The 24,116-nt window shown below is 35.1% G+C and overlaps 1 long non-coding RNA gene across 7 annotated transcripts; it reads left to right on the top strand.

The window, feature by feature from the left end:
• Positions 1-8,425: 8,425 nt before the first annotated feature.
• On the top strand, positions 8,426-15,730 carry LOC127879665 (uncharacterized). 7 transcript variants are annotated; one of them, XR_008049197.1, is made up of 6 exons: positions 8,426-11,250; positions 11,449-11,500; positions 11,796-14,019; positions 14,244-14,345; positions 14,466-14,525; positions 14,690-15,730. It is a non-coding gene; the product is annotated as an uncharacterized LOC127879665 (long non-coding RNA). The 7 variants fall into 7 exon arrangements; XR_008049198.1 differs by having other exon boundaries at positions 11,435-11,500; XR_008049195.1 differs by having other exon boundaries at positions 8,426-10,659; positions 10,824-14,019.
• Positions 15,731-24,116: the final 8,386 nt, after the last annotated feature.

The following is a 24,116-nucleotide window of genomic DNA, read 5'->3' as shown; positions in this document are numbered from 1 at the left end:
AAATCTCTTCAGTCAATTTCTTCTGGGCATGATATTGAAACTGTGTGGATAGTATTTACAGTCAAGTATAAAATTTTGCATTTTGGTCTACACATTCATATTTGATCACAATAATCATTCTCTACCCAAGCTAATTTGTATGCAATGCAAATTGAAGCAACCAAAATGTATTAACACTGTGTGGGCTGGGATTGTACAACTGTTCTCTCAGCTTAGCATGTTTGAAATAAGAATTGGTTAACGACGTGTATGATACAGATATTTGAGGATTGCAAATCAAAACTGGCATATCATGTTTGCCTGAATGTATGTGAACAAATGTCATATACATGGTCAAACGGGGTATTTTAGTTGAAGAGAATATCTGATCACAATCATAATTGCTAGGTTTTGACTGCTATGCATAGTGACTATCCAGCATTGATCAGTTCAAACGCCAGAGTAGTAGAATGTATAACGCTTTCTCCAGTCCTGTGCTGGTTGAAAAAGATCCAGGTTCAAGTCCTGGCTTTGGCATGAACATGTGAAATGGCTGCATTAGTCAATATCTTAATTTCTGATCTATCACTATCAAAGAAACAGGATTAACGGTTATAGAGAGCATTAACAAGTACAACATGTTTTCAAAATGTATGTTTCCACATTGCAGTTTTTTTGTGAAAGTTGATATGTGTGTCTGACGTGTGTGAAATGGCAGTTTTCGGTATTTTCATATGGCAAAGCATTTGACAGTTCGTTCTTGGTGCAAATTCATAACGTCATTTCAATATTTATTTAAGTTCATCCTACCAACTAAAGCGGCGTTAACATATCGATAATAGAAAATTGTGTTTATTTGTAAGTGGTTTAAATGCAATATCTCTATAACCCGTTGTCCGAATTCAATAAAATTTTCACAAGATTAACCGAAATTTCGATGCGCTCATACTGATACTATTTGTTCATACAAAATCGAATGCGCAAGTTATGATATTTTGATCTTACTGCAGTTGAAATAAGAACAGAGCTGTAGTCGCTTTAATAGTGCGGAATCATATCGAGCAAATTTCGTCAAACGAACGTCATGTAAACAATTGTTATGGGTCAAAATCTTGTACAATAACGTGTGTTCATCTGAGTTTTCATTCCGCTATTTTTTAAGGCCAATATGAGCCTGAAGTCGTGTAAGCATATAACATCAAGCATGTGAAACAAAACACGTTGTAAGGTTCTATACATTTTATTCATTCTAAGTATCAACCAATAATACCATAGCGAGCACCGACTTGATATGTGGCGTTCTCATCGTACTTATGTTTGCATTTCAAACAAATCAGTCGCCCAGAATTTTTGTTGTAGACGTATTCCAAAAACTTCATTATGCAATTTATGCAGCAGAATCCGTGCCCGCACGCCTTGCTAATAATTGTTGGTGGATTGTCTTCATTTTTGCATATTCGACAGGAGTCAACATCGCCACTGTTTTGTAGTTCGCTCGAAATGCTTTCTATAGCATGCGAAATGTTTGAAGATGCCTCGGACAGAAAAGAGCAAACCGTTGGCTCATCGCTTTCTTTGGATTGCACGTATTGTAAGGATTTTTCAATGAACGCTATCCTTGTACGAGCATCAGCGTGCAACGATTTTATTTTTTGTTGTTTCTTGAGATACTGCTCTACAAAGTCAGTCTGCTTATTTTCACTTGAGATTGCATTTTGTTTTGCATTTCGCGAGCCCTTAGGTTTTTTGACAGTGTGTCCCTCGGAATCACCAATAGCTTTGCGTTTGTTCGAATTCTTAGTACTACTCGAACCTGATGAGTCGTTGGAATTTTGCTGTACAAGCTGAGCAATAAAATCGGCAGCTTCTTTTTCTTCATTTTTTTGCAAATGATACTGTTTATCAGCTTTCTCGTCTCTCATTTTTAGAAGGGAGTGCACGTTTTGACAAGTTTGGTTGAGCTCACTTGGGGTGAGATATAACGGATGACTTTCATCATCTAAACATAAACCAACACCAGCAAGTTGTTTTGACACCATTTCGCTTCGTTACTCAAATGAGAATGATTGCGTTTGTCAAAAGACTGGATTTATATAGTACAAGTTTGTGTTATAATATTTTTTTGATTTCGCTGCACATTTCGAAACATGTTGATACTACTAGATGTTATATTACACAATGACTCATATTAAGCATTCGATCCATTGCAATTCAATACGACATTGTTCGTAACAATCAAACTATATCTAACCTGCTCAATTAACGACCAACACATGATATGCATTTCAACATTTTATTTCACAACAAACAAACAAGCATATAAATAAATCCAAAACATCTAATCAGTCAAAAGCATTCGCACCCAGCCAGTAACGTCAGCTCGACACATAGCGCAGTCTCCATCAAACATCATCAGGCAGCAGTTTTCACAAAAAGTGTGCCCACACCTTGTCAAGGTACTGTTTTTTTCCTCATCGTAGCATATGGTACACGTTTTCAATGCTCGAATAGCCTCTTCTTTTTCTTCTTGAAGTTTTGTTCTAAGCGAATTCAAAGCCTGCTCTTTCTCAAATTGGAGCTGCGATATTATCCTATCGGTTTCGAGTTCATGTTGCTCTTTTAGCGCGCGTTCGCGTTTAGACCACTCATCCTCGAAGAAACGCTCTTGATCATCAACCAAATGTTCGCTCGCTTCTCGCTGATAAGATGAAGCCTTTTGAATACACGATACCATTTTCTTGCAGACATCGCGACCTTCTTTAGACATAGCGAAGTCGCTGCTGTTAACGAACGCTGTAACCTGACTTCCAAGTCTGTTCAGTTGATAGCCGAACGACTTTAGATCAATTGACGCCGATTGTTCTGGTCGAGTGTATGGCTTTGTAGCATGTCGCTTGCCCTTGCCAGTCGTTTCGCTACTACCACTAGCAGCGTCTGTGTCCTCGAACTTTGGCAGTCGGTTTGCGTATTTCGGCATGATTTCGAGTCAATGTTCTCTCTTGGAGTCTCAAATCAAGAATGATGACAATAGCTGTCCGTGTCGCTTTATATACCCAACGGGCTGGTGCGTTTTCAGTATATAGACAAAGCATAGCGCTTACATACCAAAGTCCTTGATAAAGATGAATAGCAAATTTTTTACGCGTGGTAGATGTCGACACTCATATTTGAGAAAAGCGCTGAGCAAAGTTGCATGTCTGAAAGATTTTGATCAAACGTACGTTAGCGAATTAGGTCAGTACTTCAGAAAGACATTTCCCACATTACGCGATGAATGTCGGTTGTACATAAAGCACGAAGTAACAATTCAGAACAGGCGACCCGATTTCGTTATTCATATACCAAATGTTGCCCTGATACTACTCGAATACAAAACATCGAATGTTACAACAAAAGTACGCAGAGAATATTTAACTCAAGTACTCGATACGTTTCACAAGTTTCGACAAAGCTTATGCGCTTGTGAAAATTCAAGCCATATACGCTTAATGAGTATTTTGCTCATTCGCAATTCTTCATCTCGACAAAACAAAATTGTGTGTGTGAAAAATGAGTCAATACCTAACAGCTGTTATATGCTATGATAAACATGAAAATAAATGTGGCATAAGCAAATCAGTGTTTTTCGTATATATACAAAACGTCAATAAATAATCACAGACAAATGCTATCATAACGTATGGATTGCATATTTTCAAATACGACCCTATAATTCCCCATCGAAACTCTACAGCCAAAATCGCGTGTCATGAGAAAATACAGTACAGCGAGGTCATCAAGTGCAAATAATATCGAACGTCATTTCACATTTAAGTACATAGATAGATGAGTATTTGCGAGAAAGTTTAAATGCAAATTAATCAAAAACTACTGCAGATATTGGGATCAAATTTTAACTATGATATTCAACTAAGAAAGCTCCACAATGATTGTTCCATACGTTGTATTCTTTTGTTAATGCTTCTTGGACAAAAATGCGAATTTTTGAAAGCCTTTAAAAAAAAATCTTTTTTGCCTATTCGTTTAAAGAAACTAAATATGTACCGTCGAGTAGAGATTTTTTTTCTGAATGATTTTGTGTATAACACTTTGTATGTTTGTGAATCGCGTAGGTTTTATCAACATTAACTCACGCGCAACACTTCTAGTTTTCTTAACCTGGAGGTTAAATTCATAAAATGCAGTACGTCGTTTCGCTGTAAGTAAACAACCTTGGTGAAATATCGTACAACGAGGTTTAAGTGCATTTTCTTTGAAACCACTTAAAATATCAATATGAAATTTTCAGTACAGTACACATATGGCTATATGCTACAATAAAGTACTGATTGGTTTGCCCTGAAATATATGCTTCCATGTAAAATATCTGTCCGAAATCTTTTGTATGAAGAAAACTTTTTTGCTTTTTCGTTTTGCTTAACGAAATATGTACAGTTGAATTGGGAATTGTTTTCTGAAGAATTTGGTGTATAACACTTTGTATGTATGTGAAACATTTCGATTTAACACGTAGAAAGTTAAACGCAGCACTGATATTTTTCTTTACATCGGCTTCGAGTTAAAATTCATGACATGCAGTACGTCATTTCGCTTAAATGTAAACAACCGAGGAAAGACTAAACATAATATCGGTTTAAGTTAAATATCTCCGGAACGATTCATGGCATCAATATCAAATTTCAAGTACAATACCCAGCTTATTGTTCGCTACAACTTTTCTATTGTTATTTTTGTTCCAACATACATGCTTATGAGATAAAAATCACGTTGAAAACGTTCGCAACAAGAAAACTTTTTCATCCTATCGCTTTTTGAAACAAAACTGATATCATCTTATAGAAAATTTCATTCCGAATATTTCGCTATGACATGCGTGTATGTTTATTGTATCGCTTGATCAAGACTAGCCGAAAACCATTTTGCCTATAATCACGAATTCACTTTTTAAAGCACGAAACATGTACTGTAGATCGAACGTCATTTCTATCCATGTAAACAACCTTGGCTTGGGTGCAATATCTTACAATGAGGTTTAAGTCAATTTTCTTTGAAACCACTCATAATACCCAGATGAAATGTTCGCCACAATATTCTATCATATGATAGCTACAATTTTTGTCTCGCCTATATTGTTCTCACACGACTCATTGTGTCAGATATTCAATTTTGCAAAATTCGCTAACAAGAAAACTTTTTCGTGTTAAGAGCATTTATCTTCATTTTGGTATGATTTTGTAGGAGATTCAATTCCACGCATTTTGATGTATTACACTTAAACGTCTGTCTAAACACACAAACAATACAGTGCAATAACGATTTCGTACTAAACGCATTTCTGTCTTTAACTTTAGATTTTTACAACGTCGTCTTTTATCCATGTAAACAAACGAAACAAGATGTTAAGTTACATCGGTTTAACTCAATTTGCTCGAAAACGTCTCATGATATTAAGATGAAATTTTCACCATAATATGTAATCCTATGATAGCTACATTTTTTGTTTCGCCTATATTGTTCTCACACGACTCATTGTGTCAGATATTCTACTTTGCAAAACTCGCTAACAAGAAAACTTTTTTGCGTTAAGAGCATTTATCTTTAGTTTGGTATGATTCTGTTGGAAATTCAATTCCACGCATTTTGATGTATAACACTTAACTATACATCATAACACAACAATAAAACAGTCCGATAACGATTTTGTCATAAACGCATTTCTGTCTTTAACTTAAGATTTTTACAACGTCATTGCATTTCTATGCATGTAAACAAGCGAGGGAAAAGAGTTTAACATGCATCGGTTTAACTCAAATCTTTCGAAAACGTCTCATGATATTTAGATGAAATTTTCACCATAATATGTAATCCTATGATAGCTACAATTTTTGTCTCGCCTATATTGTTCTCACACGACTCATTGTGTCAGATATTCAATTTTGCAAAATTCACTAACAAGAAAACTTTTTTGCGTTAAGAGCATTCATCTTTAGTTTGGTATGATTCTGTTGGAAATTCAATTCCACGCATTTTTATATATTACACTTTACCGTATGTTTAGACACAACAAAAATACAGTGCGATAACGATTTCGTACTAAACGCATTTCTGTCTTTAACTTTACATTTTGACTCAACGTCGAAAACTCTCTGCGAATAGAACAGTGATTTCGTACAAAGTTTAACTTCGCGTTTCTTCCCAACCACTTGAGATAAAACCATGCTATTTGTATCATCTTGTTCAGTGAGATATTAGCTATAAATTATACGCTGATAAATTTTCCCTAGCATTTATGCGTGTGTGTTAAAATCGCAGATGTTTGATTTGAAAACGAGTCGGTGAATAGAAAACTTTTTTGTACTCATTGATATTGGGGTGATTTGAACATCTGCTTGTACAGAATTTAATTCTGCGCATTTTGATACCACATACTCGATAGTGTGTTGAAAATTGGCTTCACTATAGACCGAAAACCATTTTGCTTAAAACACGCCTTTGACAAATTCTTCATTAAAACACAACGTCATCTCATTGAATCTGTTAAAGACTAGTGTACAGCGAAATGCGTTTTACAAAAAAGTTGAGGTCGTGTTTTCTCTTTAATCATTTAACCGATCTGCATAACATTTTCGCAATAACATGAAACACGATAATAGCAACAAGTTTTGTGGGGATCATTTTTTGTTAACATATTCGCATATAGAAGAAATTCTTAGTTTTTCGCATGAAAATCACTTCGCTGACAAGAAAAAAAATTCCCATTTAAGACAAGTATAAAACAATTGATACCATTCGATAAGGAATTCTGTTCTGCACATTTTGATGTATGATACTCCACAATAGGTCTAATTACAAGAATACTGCTGAGAGAAAACGCATTCGTGCTTATAGAAATTTTGAACTTTAAAGTATCGAGTTAAACCGAACGTCGTTAGATAGCGAATAGTTGATAAAACTGTGTTTGTATCGAAGCGGTTTATTTTAACTGTCACAATAACGCGTGAACGCATTTCGATGAAATTTTCATTACCATAACCAGCAAATAAACAGGAACAATAAGAGTTTTAATATTTTGCAAGTAGATAAGTGGATATATGTCAAAATTTCTGTTTATTGGTAAAACTTGGGTTGATATGAAGAAAAGATTTTCATTTCGCAATATGATACAGTAATATTTGCATCATGCGATGGGGAATTTATTTCTGTGCATTTTGGTGTAACATACTTGATGTTTTTGTAAAACGCTGCAGTTATACGGGCAGAAAACCATATCACAACAAACACACATTTCATGAATCGTAATTTTGACCCTTCGTTGTCAGTGCAAATCGACGACGTCATTTCAATGAAACTCATCTTTCAACTTAAAGGGGTGTTTACATATCGACGATAGAAAATTGTGTTTCTTTGACAGTGGTTTAAGTGCAATATCTATAGAACCAGTTGTCCAAATTCCATAAAATTTTCACCAGATGAACCGAAATTTCGATGCGCTCATACTGATACTATTTGTGTATACAAAATCGAACGCGCGAGTTATGAAATTTTGATTTTAACGCAAATTTTCTCAATATTTCAAATTTTCAAGAACAATTGTACACATAACCATACTATTTGTATATCATTGTGTAGGCGCCAGTGTGCTGAACATTTTGATATATGTGGTTTGATATTCATTTTCTATATCTTCGTTGTACTAGTACTAATCACAAAACACAGTTGATAAAATCACAGCGCGATAGTTGCTCTTTAATAAAGTTAGTGCGAAATCATATCGAGCTGCTTTCGTCATACGAACGTCATGTAAACATTTGAGTTCTCAGAATTGAAAATAAATATTGAATTGTTCAGGCTATGTAGAAAACTAAATGGGTATACGGGAATATTTTGTGCTGGTGTTAAATGTTCAGTAATAAATATTTTGATGGATTACTCACATATTTGATATGATCTAGGATTATTTCAGAATGATAGGTTAGTAAATCTATGTTTGACTAGATTTTTTTATATACTCGCCTTTTGTCGTTTTAACATTGACTATAAAAATCTGCGTTGAGTACGCCTCATAACAAGATTTGAGACCTAAAGACCATGGATTTGCTTTAACTCGAAGGAAATACTGGATGGATTGTACGGACTCATGCTTATCAATTTTTATGCCCATTCAAGCTGTGAGTGTGAATATTTCGGCTTGTATGGTCATGAAAAAATATCATCACAAAGTCAATATTTGTAGGATTTTTGCATGGTAAGTATGATTTTTAGATTTGTCATCAAATACACATTCGATCGTAACTCAAATCATGAAGAATAAACATTTTCCATGTGCTTTTCTGTCATTCTTCGTTTGGTCGTTGAAGGGTTCGGACGTGTTTTTCGAAGCTCTCGACGTCGTGACCTAATTATAATTTGAACTGCGCGGGTAAAGAACGCTCAGTTGCGGCTTGGACATTGACCAATACGGACGTGTTTTTAAAGCGCTCTGAAAAAAGTTTTGACTTTTAAATTTTTTTTACTACGACAGAATCTTAGTTGACTGATGGTCTTTGACAAAGACAGACTTGTTTTTGTGAGCTCTGAAAAAAAATTGACTTTGAAATATTTTTTACTATGAAAAAGATTTGAGTATTACTGACTTGTACTTTGAGAGTTAAATTGACTTCGCGTTATAGAATATGACTTGGTACTCGGGTTATTGAATGACTGGTGGACTTTAGTGTTAGGTTATTGTTATGAGATGACGACTTGACTTTGACTTGAGTTGTGTGCAATTAAATTTGTGTTGTGGTGTGAATCGATTGACTGTCAGTTGAAGTTCAGATGTCGTGCTGTGTGGATGGGTTTCTACAAAACGTGAGTACAAACTTTTGTGTTTGACTGTTGACGTGTCTCACTGTGTATGATGATTTATGATGATTTTAAGCGGCTGGCGTATTATTGCTGAGTTGTTGTACTGATAGAGAAGTGAAATGAGTTGGGCATAAATTACTCAGTACTGATATAGTGTCGATATGTTGTGATGAGAGATGATGGTGTTACAAAATATTTACTGAGCTACTTTGGGAAACGAACAGATGATGTAAAAACATTGGAAACATATTTCATGAAAATGCATGTGCTTATATGTACTAAATATGATATTGCTTTACTTGTATTTGCATGCTGTTAACATTTCTATTTTATTCCAGTGGGCTGTGGTGAGTATTGCAGATTTAACTTGTATGTGTGGTTTTTAGTTAACGATGCTTAATGAAAACTGTTATTGTACACTTAGTATGGAATGATGTGAATGATGATATGATGGGTAGAATTAATCAGTGCTTGTGTCTAGAAATGCTGAATGTTTATTGAAAAGGCTAAATGCTAGCCAGTACTAAGAGTTGAGCTACCGTGGAAATGTGAAACGAACTGATGGTGTAATATGATGGTGTATTGACATACTTTTCTTATATGTACTAAATATGATATTGCTTTACTTGTATTTGCATGCTGTTAACATTTCTATTTTGTTCCAGTGTGCTGTGGTGAGTACTGTAGATATTACTTGATTTTTAGTGTCTATGAATGCTGATGTATGATAGCTATAGCATGAGCTCAATGCTAACCAGTATTATGAGTTGATGTATTGTGGTGATGCTAATCGAACTGATGATGTAACATGATGGTGAACACTTACTGAATGCATAAAATTTATTGAATTGCGTTTGTTGATATGCACTATAATATGATAAATGTATTGCTTAACATGTATATTTCATGATGTTTAATTTCAGTGGGCTGTGGTGAGTACTGTAGATTGTATTGCCTATGTATAGAATTCAATAAAAGATTATGACTGAAAACTGCTTTTGATTCTTTTTGAACAGTTTTAGGGACTATAAGTCTATAACAAAAATATGTCGGTTGGCGTTCATACAGCAATGTTTTGAGTAGTACAGAAATGTTTCTACGTTTGTGGTCGCCAGTTGTCTGTGATGTGTAAAGTGAAAAATACACGGAGCTTTGAATACAACAAACATTTACTGTTTTAACACAGATTGTGTGCTATGCATTTTTCGATGTAGATCTTTTTCAGATTTGACATGAAATGTAGACCTGACATTTGAACAGAGCTGGGAAACGAAAAGGTAAGTTTGTTAAATTTCACAATGAACACTTGTGTTTTGACAAAAGAAGAGATAAAGTGAGTTTTGTCATCATCATGGTTTCTTTCAGAGTATAACTCGTGAACAGATGAAAACCTATTTTTTGCTAGATTTTCATGTACTCTTTTTTTGGATGATAAGTATGTCAGTAACTCAAAATCATACGGCTAGTACAGTATGGAACATGAATGCTTTGTTCAGATTTTCAGATGTGTGCTGGCAGTTTAAGTCTGGCAGCTGAAGTGAACAGTCGTGTTTTCTGGAGCTCCAACAATATGCTAGAAGGTAAGTAACTATGTTTGTTTTGCATTGCATGTTTTTATATGTTTCAGACTTTCAAGCAGAGATGTCATGCTGACTGGAGTTGAGCACAGGGCAGTGACAAAGTGAAAGGTAAGTACTTTTGACTGAATGTTTGTTCTATGCATGTTTTGTTTCAATACATTTCAGGAGTGCTTATCCAGTGATGATATGACAGTTGGAGTGAACAGTGGAGCCAAGCAGTCTTGTTTTTGGAGCTACTCAACAAGCCTTGAAGGTAAGTTTAGAATTTCTCAATGTTAGTGAATTGAAGTACTGTCACTTGCTTTTGGACAGTCGAACAGAACAGACGTGGTTGCGAGAGCTCTCATATCTGTTGTGTTAAACTGTTTTTATGATATGTTATGTTTGTTTGTTTGTTTGTGATGTACTATTTTTCAGATGCTGATGGCAGTGATGGGTTTTCAAGCTGACCTGAACAGAAAAGCACTCATATGGTAAGTACAAAATAGTTGTTATATGGGATGTTGTGCATGCTTTTATGTTTCAGGTGTACTTGCTGACAGCGACGAAGACGATGTAAGAAGAGGAACATTGTTGAGAAAGTGATTGGGACTGGCAAACAGGGTAAGTGTAACAATTGTGTTTGTTTAATTTGTAACATGCGTGCTTTGCTCTGTTTCGGATTTCACATGCAGAAATTAAACAGGATTTCAACTGCTGAAACACAATTCATCAAAAGTAAGGTAAGTTTTAATTCATTGATTTGAGTTGTACAATGTGTTCTTTACTTTATTTCAGATTCGAGTCACTGGTTTACACATGGAAGAAGATTTCCACGTCTGTTACTCAACTCTACAGAAGCAAGGTAAGTCGATCAAATTTTTGTTTTAGTTTGTACTGCTGTAATGTGATGGTAAACTTATGCTATTTTTCATGTGTGCTATGCAGAGATGGAGAATTCAATTTTAAGAAAGATTAACTGCTGCAGCTTAGCTCTGCTCTGTGTTGATTTTTGTTCAAAAACGTTTAAAATGTATGTGTGTTTGAAGATGTTTTGTTTCAGTTGATGTCCAGATGGCAAGCAGTACAGACGTGTTTCTTGGAGCTGCCAAACAGTGAGTACAAACGTTTTATATTTTTCAGTTGTTTACTCATAGAAGTCTGTGAAAGATGATAACAAGGGTTGAATCTATCAGCACTTGTGTCTAAAAATGCTGATGTGTGATGGTTTACTGAAAGGGGTAAATGCTAGCCAGTACTTACACTTGAGCAACCGTGGGATGTCGAACTAACTGATGATGTACTATGATGGTGAACACTTACTTTGTGTATCGAAATGCTTTTGTTGATATTTACTAAATATTGATTGACATTTGTTTGCATGCTGTTAACATTTCTATTTCATTTCAGTTGGCTGTGGTGAGTATTGTAGTATACATTTGTTTCAATAAATCATGATGAATGAACACTGATTTCGATTCTTTTTTACAGTTTTAGGGATTATCACTCTATAACAACTCTGTCGGTTGGTGTTCGTGAATGTGAGCTTAATGTTTGAGTAGTACAAAAATGTCTTTACTTTTGTGATCGCCAGTTGTCTGTGATGTAAAGTGGAAAAAACACAGCTATGAAGCATACAATTGTTTCAATATTTTATCAATGATAGTGTGCTATGCATGTTTTGATTTAGTTCGTTTCAGATACGACATGACATGAAGAGTTGACAGTCGAACAGAGCTGAGCAAAGCAGAAAGGTAAGTGTGTTTCATTTTAGTATGAACACTTGTATTTTGTTTTTATATGGTATGTTTTGTGCATGCTATGTTTCAGGTGTACTTGTAGTCAGCGACGAAGTCGATTCAAGAAGAGGAACATTGCTGAGAAAGTGAATGGGACTTGCAAACAGGGTAAGTGTTACAATTGTTTGTTTGATTTTTACCATGCATACTTTGCTTTGCTCTGTTTCAGATTTCACATGCAGAAATGGTCTCATAGCAGTGCCAACAGTGAATAAGGATTTCATCTGCTGTGAAACAACTCAACAGAAAGTAGGTAAGCATTGAATGAATGCACTTGAGTTGTACAATTTGATGTGATGCTTTTTTCTGTTTCAGATTCAAGTTTCTGGTGTAGACAGAAAAATGTGTTTGAAGAAGGAATTCTACTACTGTGATTCAACTCTACAGAAGCAAGGTAAGTAGAAACAAAATTTTGGTTTAATTTAACTCATGTGTTTTGCACTGCATGCTTTTTTTCAGGTCTCTCATGCAGTGAGGGAAAAGAAGAAGATTTCAAGAAAAAATCACTGCTGCAACTCAGGCCTATAACAAGGTAAGCGTTTACTATATTGTATACAAAATGTTTCTCTGTTTTACTCTGTTTCAGGTTTCAATTGCAGAGATGTTGCAGAGATGTTTTGACAGCTTGTGACAGAAAAGGAATTCACCAGCTGTGTCTCGACTCTAGCCACGAGGTAAGTCGAAACAAATATACTGGTTTGTATGTTATGTTGTTATGCCCTTCTATGTTTCAGACTTACATTGCTGTGACTGTTCCACAGTGGGTCAAAAAAGAGACGAATACAGGTTTCAAGAAGAAAATTGGCTGTTAAAAACCTGCACAAAATATGAGGTAAGTAAACTACTCTTTTGGTTTGTTTTGTGCTTTGTTATGCTTAACTATTTTTCAGATTGGAATGGTGGGTCGTTACAGAGCAGACTTTTGGACTACTGAGAAGTTGAGAAACAGAGAATGATTCAAGATCAGCTAGGTAAGTCTTGATTATTATGCATTGCTAAATGTTTTTTTCATTCCAGTATGGCTGTGGTAAGTACACAAACTTTCTATAATTTAATATTGAACTGTTTTTATGACCTGTATTCTGCATTGTAAAATGTCTGTTTTTCATTTCAGTATCCTGTGGTAAGTACACTAACTTTGTATAATTTCATATTGAAATGTTTTGATGACTTGTATCCTGCTATGCAATGCTTAATATATTTTTCATTTCAGTGTGGCTGTGGTAAGTACAATTGCCTTCTTTAATTTTCATATTGAACTGTTTTGATGACTTTTATTCTGCCATACAAAATGTGTTTTTTTTCATTTCAGTTGCCTGTTGGTAAGTACAATTTGCTTTCTTTAATTGCATATTGAAATATGTTTTATGACTTTTATTCTGCTATGCTTTTTTCATTTCAGTTTGGCAGATGTAAGTACACTTCATTTATGTAAAAACTGAATATGATTGTTGTGCTATACAAAATGTGCTTTTTTCAATTTCAGGTCAGCAATGGTAAGTATAGTGTGTTTTTTTATGTATAATTTTGTATACATATTGTTTTTTTCATCATAGCATGTCTTTTATATTTATGCTTTGTGTAAGTAAAATGTTCATAAATCATTCTTATCTTCAAACTAAAAATGTATTGTGCTATGCAAAATGTCTGTATGATTTCAGTTGCCAGAGGTGAGTACCATTACAGTTGAAAAGTTAGTTTTGTTTAGTTAAAGTTTTGGTTCACAGTTCTGTTTGTTATTTGGCAAAATTTACATGTATGCATTGAGTCTTGATTTCAGCTCGATTGTGGACTGAAGAAGATTGCCAGCAGAGGGATTGGATACAAAATACAAAGTAAGTACTGAGTTTCTTACTAAAAGTTTTGAGTTGTATTCATTGTGTGTAAATATGCTATGATTGCTATGAACATGACTTTTGTATTTCAGCGAAGACAACATAGGTAAGTAAAATTGTTATCTGTTTCAAGTTTACTGTTATAGTTCAATATTGTGTTTATAAATTGTAAGTTGTACAAACACATTCAAAAGTTTCTGATCATGCTTTCAATTTCATTTCAGCCCTACTACAAGACGAGTGTTTTCTACTACTAGACGTGTCAGGTTTACTTCCAGGCGAGCAGTGACAACAAGGCGCCTTTGTGGAAACAACACAACAAAAAAGTGAGTATGAGTTGAAATTGTTTTTCTGTATGTTACACTTAAATGCAAAATTGTGCACATAAACTGTAAGTTGTACAAACACAGTGAAAGTTTCTTATCATGCTTTCTATTTCATTTCAGCTGTACTGCTAGACGAGCAGTGACAGAAAGGCGCCTGAACATGCAACACAAAACAAAAAAGTAAGTATCAGTTAAACAGTTGGTAGAGTTGTGTGTTTTTCTTTAGCAGTTTGTGTTTACTATTTTATTTGATACATGGTATATTACACATGCATGTTTTTATCATTTCAGGCTGTTTACTTTCATCGTTTACTGTTTAACACAATTTGCTTTTCTATTTTCAGTGCCAATTTGCAAACCTTGATGTGGACACCGAGTAGTCAATACATACGTGTGGGGTACAGCTGCGACAAAACCGTGGGTCCATCGCACCGATAACTTGAACATTGGCCCGTGTATGGACATCAGTGCAACTTTGTGAATCCATGTATCTTTGTGAATCCATGTAACATTGCGAATGTGTGTCGATCGAAAAATGTGTACATTCTGAACTGAAACGAACTCGGTGTTGCAAGTGGCAAGTGTTGACAGTGTGTATGTTTATGTTTATGTTTTTACATGAAAACTAAAGGAGATTGTTCTCCTACCTTTTTTTTCCTTGTTTTATTGCGCTGGCCAGCAATATTGATGTATTGATGTATGTGTTTGTGTTTAAACTATGCAATACCAAAATCAAACAAAAAATAAACATTAACAGTCATTAACTGTGTTTGGGCGGCCGAGGGGTTTAAGACTCCACAAGTGTGAAGCGCACTGATAGCACTTGGGGGTGAACACCTCGGTATTTCGGTGCTAAAATGTTTTCACGGTGCTTATCTTGACGCACTGTTAAGACTACCAACCAGTTAATGATTGCTTCATCTTTAAACAAAAAGTAAGTCTCTACTTTGGCACAAGAGACTCCAAGTACCAAATACCAACAATTAAAAAGCAGACGTTTTTCAAAACTATGATCGCTGAGATTGATAGTCAGATGGAGTCCTGCCCAGTTAGCTGTGTAGCGGTCTAGGGCGGGGTTGCAAGTCAATACGAAATGAGGCGCTATAAAGCAACTCGTCCCCGTTATGACCGTCAATACTTTCGACACTATCTGGGAATCCTTTCAACACCACATTGTTGCGCTGTTGGAAGGGTGGTAGGCACGCATGGTGACATGCCTGTGCTTTGCTATGCGACACCATGGTATTTTCGTACGGTGACACGAAATATCTTAATCTGGCTCTCTCAGAAACGCAGGCACGCGTTGACCGAACCTGACCGATGACCGAGCAATAACATTTCTATTAAGTGCTTCAATGCACAAAGTCTGCTAGGCTGGGTGGGAAGGCGACTTCTCTTGTCTGAGCACAAGAGGAACGGTCACAAGTCCGTGAAAACGCCGAGTGACACCACTAGCTTTCAATCGTACAAAGCAAAAAACTTTCAAACTTTTATTTGAGGGAACATGATAAATAAAAGTATATGAATGACTCTCAACGTTATTAGATATTTGCCATATGGACACAAACTATGCTACTCAATGTTGCGTTGAACATTAATTGCGCCTTACGAACTACTCGTGTTGAGACTTACATTGAGTGACTCGTAAACGTAAAGCAGTTACTCGCTTTTGACTGCATACACATTTTGTACAACGGTTCGTTATTGGTATAACTTGTCTTTCAGTGAGGCACATTAACATAAACGTTCAACAGTATTTAGGCTTTATATTGCGCTTGTAGAATATACGAACAAAACACACTACATAAATGACGTTTAGGGATTATTTTCACTTTCCATTTGAGATGATATGATGAAAAAGTATATACATCAGTTTAAGCGACTTTCATGACATTCACCACATGGCCATAAACTTGCGTTATTCAATGAAATGTTAAAATTTCGCTAGCAAAATAAATAAACTATATACGCAGTTTCATAACTTTCGATGTATGATCATGAAGTTTGAAATTGTGCAAAGCAATTTTGCGTTAAAAGTTGCATGCAGTTTAAAACCTGAAACATTTCGCTACACTTCAACCGTATTCAACACTCAAGAACTCAATTGTTTGTACAGAACAATACGAATGTTCCCATTTTGAAACGACAGTAAGTTAAACAAACATTTAGTGGTAAAGCGACATTTCTTGTACTCAAATAGGAGAAACGGTCACGAGTCAGTACACAAATCATAGCAAAACTACACTCTGCAGCTTGTATGAAACGTGTTTACAAAACCAAAGTAGTTCAAAGCAGAACGCTTTTCCTTCTTCGAGGGAGAAGAAATCTGGGTGCAAGTCCCGGCTTTGGTTATAACACGAATACTACTCGCTGCTCAATAGCAATATTCATCATCCTATCCTTATTTAAGGAATACAATCGATTTTTGCCATACGGCCACAAACTATGCTACTAAGTGTTGCGTTGAACATTAATTGCACGAAATAAACTACTTGCGTTGCAACTAGCAAGCAGTGACTCGTAAACTCAAAGCAGTTACTCGCTTTTGACTGCATACACATTTTGTACAACGGCTCGTTATTGGTATTACTTGTCTTTCAGTGAGACACATTAACACAAACGTTCAACAGTATTTAGGCTTTATATTGCGCTTGTAGAATATACGAACAAAACACACTATATAATCTACAATCGATCGCATAGTTAGCTACTTGAGTTGATATTGACAAGCGCTGGTCAATCATCTCGTTTGTAAGCTTTCGAGTGTACACAGTAGTTTGCAGTTTTGTTTCACACATAATACAAAATATGGATGAAAAAAATCTATATACATAACAGTTTGCGATATTAACTACTTTTGCCTCTTGGCCAAATCTACACTCGATCGCATAGTTTGCTACCTAGGTTGATATTAACAAGCGCTGTTTGAAAAGCAGTATTACTTCAATGCTATGGTTTGGTTGTAAGATAAAATACTAGTATATGATGCATTGATGTAACAGATATGTAGGCACATTCGTATAGTAGAAGAAAATTCTCAGCAGCAGCTGGTCTGCAAACACTACAATGCGATTTTGCAGTTTGATACGAACGTGTTTTGTTCACGTGAAGTTGAAATGAAAATCTGTCGTGTCTGATCAATGAAATATATTTGATAAAATAACACAGTTGAAAGGCAGTAACATATCTAAGGTTGTGCTATGTTACAGCTCCACAAATAGTTATTCGTCTTGCAAGATACTGGAACAGATGTCCACATGTTATTGTATATTATCTGATTTAGGATATTTTGAGAAATTATGCAACAGAACATTTCTGCAAGATGTGAAAAAAATATCTATTTAAATGGGATTTCTGAGGTTTAGCCATCGCCGAAAGGCCAATGTTTCTTCGTTAATGCATGGCAAAAGTAAAGGCTATATTGTTTGCTAGTATGCTAGTCCGTATTGCATATCGCAAGGTGGTAAAGCGGCTCTTTTCATTTCGCTGTGAAAAGAACGGTCACAAGCCCGTACAAACGCTGAGTGACACCTCTTGATCATGTAGCTTGTATGAAACGTGTTTATACAACCACAGTAGTTCAAAGCAGAACGCTTTTCCTTCTTCGAGGGAGAAGAAATCTGGGTGCAAGTCCCGGCTTTGGTTATAACACGAATACTACTCGCTGCTCAATAGCAATATTCATACTCTTAGACAGTCAAGTTAATCGCGGGACCAAATGCCACTAGGCTCGATTTTGAGTTGCTATATATATATATATATATATATATGACGAAAACATTGGCAATAAATTAATTAAGTCAATGGTAAGTTAGATTTCGATGGATCTATCTGCCTATTCGATTGCACTAAATGCATCAGTCCAAAAAATGCCATTTGTATGAACGTTCTTGATCTAATGACAGTGTTAAATGTTTACTAGTAATTAGTCTTCAATTACTGAGTTCTTGGATACCAGTGAATTATTCTCGACTGAGGAACCGGTGCCTGGCTGTTGGCAGCCGGGACTTCAAACGTCTATGGAAATGTCGTCAATGGAACTGAGGTGGGGAAAGAACCAAACTAAAATGGGAATGTGGATGAAAATATGACGACACATGAATTAACTCATAAAACTAACTATTATAAAAATAGCAAATTACTTTAATAATGTCTGATAATGCATATAATACGCTAACGATACTACTCGAATTAAAAAAACTACTCGTTTTGTTTGATTTTTGGATGGTTTAATAATTCATAGCCTTGTTACAATGAAATATAACGCATCCGAATGAATATATTGGATGAACGTGTTGTCGGAAACAAGAGTTAATTGAGAGACAGTTATACTCAATATGCATGCCGCCGGATCTAGAGTGGATTTTATTTCGATTAATATATGATATCTACAACAAGGCAGAACAATAACACTCTATATGTATGTAAAACCATGTATTTATTTCATTTCCTGCATTTAATTTTATACTTTTTGAATTTGAAGGCTAAACAAAACGTTTTTGCCAAAAATTACATCGCAATCAGCAACGGTGATTTATTAAATAGCTATGCCTGCATTATTGCAATGAACTTTATAAGTCAAAACTCGTATATTATTTTGACGTGTACAGGTTTCACTTCCGAAACTGGTGTTTCAAAGAAGATGCCAATGGATCTTAATAAACCGGTCCGTTGCACACTGGTTTATAGTCACCATATCATGTTAATAACGGATTTCACCGAAAGAACAATATGTCTACTGAAATCAGTACAGTTTCATAATTTATGTCTAAAGCACACATTGTAAGCACATAAATGTTATTAACTACCTATACCACTGATAATATCGTGTTAAAAGAATATATACTCTTCACCTTGTGAAGTAATAATTATATTTAGTTGCGGATTTCCATTTATATCTTACCGCATTAAAGAGCTCTAAGTATATCAGTACATATTTACATATAGAGCATTTACTGTTAATTTAGAGAAGATTAGCGGTCTACTTATTAACTCGTCTATTGCGATGCATTGCACATGGTGATCCACAGCCGGGACAAAACTATTAAGGGGCGTCTCCGAAATGTGACGTCTCCTTAACCTATCAGAAAAAACATTCTGGGAGCGATAGTCAAGTGCGTGATTCCCGAAGCACATGACACCATATACTAGACGCACATTGTTGAAGTTGAACTTAAGCTGATGACGGCAGTATGTGTTTTTTTTAGGCTTTTACGTGTTTAATTGTATACATGAATTGTCTTGCCCTTTTATATGCTCTTGTCAAGAAATGAACTCGGTGTTGTTTTGTTAGTGATACCCTGTTTTGTTTATACACAATGTATGTTTACTTAAATTCATGATTCTTACATTTTGCATTTTATATTATGAATTACTCTCTTCTCCGTTTGGGAGAAGTGTGTGTTTATTATTTTGATTGTTTAGAGTGTGTTTTTGTTTTAATGAAAACAAACGGTAATTGCGTTAAAATCGTAAAGTAGAGTATTTATTAAAAAATAATTAGAGTAATTAATATAAAATTATGTTTGCAGTTCTTCAAAAGCTTACACAAGATAGCTCTTAAGTACCTACAGATTTCATTATAATCGAGGTCGTTTTTTGTGGCATGGTGAATCGGTCCATTTACTTCAGACTGTTATGCCTTCGCCCCGGAAATTGTCAGTAAGTCTGTTAGACAAACTACTTATTCTGAAAGTAATAGTGTACAATCATGTTTTCCACCATAGTTAGTTTGCGGAAAGAAATAATGATTAGATTTAGCACACTATTGCTTATTTGCACAAGTAGAGACGTTTTCAACGATATTGTACGTAAAGTAATCTTAATAAGATGCGGTACAATAACACCTCTTTGCACTCGCAGAGACGTTTTCAACCATAGTGTACGGAAAGTAATATGGATTACTGCAATTACTCTCAGTATTCGGACACTTAAAAACATTTTGTTTGTGTCCGAAAACTTAGATACGAAAAGTATTAAAAAATTACAGGTGTCGGAAAATTTAGAGACAAAATTTAAGGTGACCGAAAATTGTTATCATATTGAAATAACTGCAATAAATCGCTGTTAAATAAACTTCCTGTCATTGACTGTTCTTTTCTGCTTTAAAACATCACTTCACAGCTGTACTTACTCTTGCCTGAAATAATATAGAACAATAACGTAAAAACAGAAAACGTTCTGCTTCCTTAAAGTAACATTACTACCCAAAATCAACGAGAATTTCGTACAGTGATTCGTAAAATAAACTTAACCAATTAAAAATCAGTGCTCCTTATGGCAATTGCTGAAATTTCAACGCCAAATGTGGTCTGGTAAAATAGATATTTGTAGATACAAAATGCTCGTTTTAATTATTGTTTTGCATATTTAATTCCATTTTACTTTCCCGCAACGATATCTATTCATAAGACACATGAACACTAATATGTTTTTCGTGTGTCGTATGAATAGATATATTCGCGGAAAATTAAACTGGAATTAATTGTGTCACAAATAAATAAAAAACGAGCATTTTGTATCTGCATAAATCTATGTAATCATACGACATCTAGCGTTGAAATTGTGGCTATTGCTATAAGGAACATTGATTTTTTAGATGTTCAATTTATTTTACAAAACACTTCACAAAATATTCGATGATTTTGAGCATTATAGAGGCTTTAATTGGACGACATTGTTACAAATGATGTTGGGTAAATCCCTTACTTTCAACCGGTATATATGGTTATTTACCCAATTACGCGAATGTAATGGTCTGTTGCCCTCAGGCATGAATCTGCAAGGTTAAATAACCTTAATCCCGTTTTAAAAATCCATGATCGAAGTGTCGCAAGATAAGCGATAACAGGGCCGAAGTCTGTAGAGAAAGTAAAATATACTGTGCAAAAATTAAGAGACATTACTTATAGACGAAAACCTGTATGTCCGAAAGTAAAGAGTCACGAAAAATAATTATTTTCTCTAAAAAGAGGATGTCCGAAATCGCAGTGTCCAGTAATTACGGTAGATGTGGTAAAATATTACCTCTTTGTACACGTAGAGACGTTTACCACCGAAGTGCACGGAAAGGAATCTTGATAAGATGCGGTACACTATTACCTCTTTGTGCTAGTAAAGACGTTTTCCACCATAGTGCACGGAAAGAAATCTTGATAAGTTGGGATAATATATTATCTATTTGAGCTCGAAGAGGCGTTTTCCATCATAGTGTAAAAAAAATTCTTGATTATATGAGGTACCATATTACCTCTTTGCGCTCGTAGAGACGTTTTCCAACATTGTGTACGGAACGGATTCATGTTATCTATTTTAGCTCGAAGAGGCGTGTTCCATCATAGTGTAAGAAACGAATCTTGATTATACGAGGTACCATACATGTATTACCTCTTTGCGCTCGTAGAGACGTTTTCCACCAAATGTACGGACATAAATCATGATGAGATGCGGTACAATATAACGTTTTTGCGCTCGTAGAGACGTTTTCTTCCATAGTGTACGAAAAATAATCTTGATTCGATTCGGTACAATTTTACGTTTTTGCGCTCGTACAGACGTTTTCAACCATAGTGTACGGAAATGAATCTTGATTCGATGCGGTACAATATTACGTTTTTGCGCTCATAGAGACGTTTTGCACCATAGTGTTTTGATAGGAATCCTTTTTAGATGCGGTTCTGTATTGCCTATTTGCTCAAGTACAAAGTGAGCTGTTTTCAAAAATTGTGTAGGGAAATAAACCATGATTACATGCGGTACAATGTTTCCTGTTTGCGCTCGTAGAGACGTTTTCCACTATAGTGTACGGAAATGAATCATGATTAGATGCGGTACAATATTACATCTGTGCTCTCTAAGATGCGTTTTCCACAAGAGTGTACGGAAATGAATCAATATTAGATGCGGTAAATTATTTAATGTGTGCGCTCGTAGAGACGTTTTCACACATTGTGCGGAAAGGAATCTTGATTAGATGCGGTACGATATTACATCTTTGTGCTCGTAGAGACGTTTTCCACCATAGTGTACTAGAAGAAAACATTATTAGATGTGGTACAATATTCCTTATTTGCTCACATACAGACGTTTTACATCAGATTGTACGAAAAAGAATCATGATTAGATGCGGTACAACATGACCTCTTTGCGCTGGTAGAGACGTTATCAACCATAGTGTATGGACATAAATCATGATTAGATGCGGAACAATATAACATCTAGTTTTCGCACGTAGAGACGTTTTCCACCACTGTACGGAAAGTAATCTTGATAAGATGCGATACAATTTGACATATTTGCGCTCGTAGAGACGTTTTCCACCATAGTTTACGGACAGAAACCATGATTAGATACGGTAGGGTATTACAACTAGTTTTCGCACGTAGAGACGTTTTCCACCACTGTATGGAAATTAATCTTAAAGCGGGTATATACGATTTTTATATGTGCTGAATTGTAAAATATTGATACAAATATGTTATAATAACACACAATTTGCAAGAAAAATGATACATTTAAGACGAATTTCATAAAATACAGCAAATACAAATTAGCGCCCCGAGCCGATTGTGACGAAGATAATTCGTTATTATTTTCCTACAATAACCGATGCATTCGTCTTTTTGTAAGTGTTCATGTGTCGTATAAATCGATATCGATGCAGGAATTTCAAATGAACCGTTAAACTAAATTTAGATTCACATCGTACATGCATGATATACATGCTGGCGAATTCGGCTGTACAGCCTTTTTCGATTTCAGAATTAAATATTTGGCTTATTTAGCATTTTCGACACATGTTCTTCTTAACTTTTATTTTAGTTTATATTGAAATATATGTATAATAAGTTTTTTACACATTTTATATTTATTACTAAATATTTGATAAGATCGTATATACCCGCTTTAACTAGATGTGGTACAAAATTAACTCTTCACTCTCGTAGAGAAGTTTTCCATCAAAGTGTGCGGAAAGGAATCTTGATTAGATACGGTGAAAAAAGTTAATCTTTGCGCCCGTAGAGACGTTTTCCACCGTATTTTACTGAAAAGAATCATGACTAGATTCAGTACAACATGACCTCTTTCCGCTCGTATAGACGTTTTCCACCTTGGTGTAAGGAAAGGAAACATTATTAGATGCGATATTACGTTTTTGCGCGAGTAGTGCAAACGGTTTAGATTTATGTTTTTAATGTATTTCAGCATATAGAGACATATATTTTTCGAAGAGTTTCGGTAATTTATGTAGCGTAATATTAAAGAATCGGCTCGACGCGAACTTGCAGACATGTATTGCACGTGTGTAACAGCAAACGAAACGAGCGCCTTCCATTATTGAAATCGGATCGCATTACTATACAACAAGTAACGAGTTGAACATGCGCGTAAAACCGTAAAACATAACTACAAACGTGCATAACTCAAGCTGAAAAGGACTTTGCTGCAAAAATGATTGCCATAAAAATGTAATAAAGTGCTGTACAATGTGTTTATTTTGAATGTCAATTGTGACGTAATCCGTTCATCAAATACTTATGATAAGAGAAGTTTTCAGTTAGACTTGCAAGTGCACACATCCTGGTGAAGAATTTGTTTTTATAAAAGGAATCGTAATTCCACAGCTCTATTGTTTAGCAATATACCTTCCTTAAAGTGTACAATTAATCATGACATTTAAAACGACTAATTGCGACCCTAGGGACTTGTTTCTTCTTCTATGTTCTATTGATATTTCTTGCGGATTAAATATTAAAAGAAATCATATATTTC

This window comes from Dreissena polymorpha, chromosome 4 (genome assembly GCF_020536995.1).
Source record: "Dreissena polymorpha isolate Duluth1 chromosome 4, UMN_Dpol_1.0, whole genome shotgun sequence".
Taxonomy (NCBI): Eukaryota; Metazoa; Mollusca; class Bivalvia; order Myida; family Dreissenidae; genus Dreissena; species Dreissena polymorpha.
Note: the sequence above shows the minus strand (reverse complement) of the source record. Positions and strands in the feature narration are given on the sequence as shown.